General features: G+C 39.6%; 1 pseudogene; it reads right to left on the bottom strand.

Moving 5' to 3' along the window:
- Positions 1 to 922: 922 nt before the first annotated feature.
- Positions 923 to 1805, bottom strand: LOC115900385 (annotated as a pseudogene).
- Between the last annotated feature and the right edge of the window lie 297 nt (positions 1806 to 2102).

Genomic DNA, 2102 nt, shown 5'->3' with positions numbered 1-2102 from the left:
TAAGTTTAAAAAATTAAAAAAAAATTAATTTAAAAATAGAAAAAAGCTTATAGGATATAAAGAAAATATCATTGATATGTAATAATAACTTATTACTTTGTTATTATTTAATAACTTATTGAAGAAATTTTTTATAAATTATATCCTAGTGTATGGTGTTTATGCAGTTTACAGTAGTGTACAATAATGTCCTAGGCCTTCACAGTGATTCACCACTCACTCATTGACTCACCCAGCGCAACTTCCAGTCCTGCAAGTCCCATTCATAGTAAATGCCTTATACAGGTATACCATTTATCTTTTATACCATATTTTTACTGTACCTTTTCTATATTTAGGTATATTTAGATACACAAATACTGACCATTATGTTACATTTGCCTACAATACTCAGTATAGTAGCATGCTGTACAGGTTTGTAGCCTAGAAGCAACAGGCTATACCACATAGCTTAGGTGTGTAGTGGGCTACACCACCTAGGTTTGTGCAAGTACACTTTATCATGTTTGCACAAAGACAAAATTGTCTATGGATTCATTCATCAGAACAAATCCCTGTTATGTGACACATGGCTATATTTGGAACCTCTGCTTGCCTGGAAAGAGGAAGTAAGGTACTTATTTACTTACATATGAATGATGGATAAAAGAAATATTAGTGATTTCACAAATATCCAATGGCAAGATAAGTGAAAATGACTCTTAGCAAGAAATTAATTATATACTAATAAAATCAGTTGTGGAGTTATTTTCTGTAGGAAAGCAAAATCCATACCATAATGCCCAGTAGTAACAATTAAATTGTTTGCTTATTCATATGTATTCTATTCTACTCTTTCTGTTTAGGGAAATCTGCTTAAACATTTGAGTATTATTTTTTTGTCTTTTCTTTTTTTTTTTTAAATTAAAGGTCGGTCATTAGTCTGGTTTCCATTAGTGGCCATAACCAAGGGAGAGGAACCAGCTGGCGTGGGAAGGGGCCATCTCCACAACATTCCATTTATACACAGAACTAAACAGACAAGCACAGAGTCACTGTTGTGGTTAGAAGTTGTACCATGGGAAGGGGGAGGAACAGGTGGAGAGCGGGGTTGTTTTTAAAATATATATATAGGCCTTCCCCAACTGGGGGTCCTGGGGGAACTTGGTCTGCTTCAACCCAAGAGGAAGCAGAATATCCAAGCAGTTTGGGAAGGCCAGAACTGTCAGGGATGGAGAGAGGAGGAAAATCCAGGGAGTTGGGGGTCTGTTTGGCAATTGGGGTAAAGGGAGTGCCTTCCCTCTGCTGGGATTCCCCCAGCCCCTCCAGTCTGGTAGGAAGGGGTCAGCCTGTAGTCCCTGAGGGCAGGTCTAGGACTACTAGATTCTCCAGGAAAGGGGCTGGAGGGGATCACAAAGGTTTGTCCTCCAGGAAGATGACGGTGCTGACCCCTAGCTTCTTCTTGATGGTGTCCTTGGAGCTGGCATAGATCATTTTGTTCTTAATGGATGCAGACTCAGAGGCCCAGAAGACAAACACCAGGTCCTTCTTCTTGCTGTCCTTGGTGGCATCATAGGGGGCGTAGGGCAGTCCTTACCTGTCAGCATCGTGACAAAGGTGGCATAGGGATCATCAATGGTTTGGTCCACATTAATTACCAGGATCTTGTTGGCCTCTGCGAGGATGATGTTCTTCTTGTACTCACTCAGGCAGAAGAGCAGCAACTTCTTGCACTTCTTCGCCTTTTCTAGTGTTGAAGACTTGCACACTTTCATGTCACTGAACAACTGGATGACATCATGAAAGACAGCCACATGGGAGCCCATGTTTCCAGAAGTGAAAAGGAAATGGCAAGGAGAGCCGCTGCAGCTGCTGCCAGGATCTGACTGGACATTTAAATATTTTGAAAATGAAGTCTTATTTTCTCAATGACCCCGTTAAAAAATCAGTAATAACATAAAATGGGGCTGTAATAAGAACAATAATGATAATAACTATATTTATTATTACTAACATTTGTTGATAACACTTAATGGAGTCATTAAAGGGTATGTATGGTCTTATGAAGCCCTCTGGCATGTTTGCATTTTCTCCCCAGGTCTCTGCAAATATGTTTCTATAAG

The sequence above is a fragment of the Rhinopithecus roxellana genome, chromosome 11 (genome assembly GCF_007565055.1).
Source record: "Rhinopithecus roxellana isolate Shanxi Qingling chromosome 11, ASM756505v1, whole genome shotgun sequence".
In the NCBI taxonomy this organism is placed as follows: Eukaryota; Metazoa; Chordata; class Mammalia; order Primates; family Cercopithecidae; genus Rhinopithecus; species Rhinopithecus roxellana.
The sequence above is the reverse complement of the archived record's forward strand: the minus strand, read 5'-3'. Positions and strand labels throughout refer to the sequence as shown.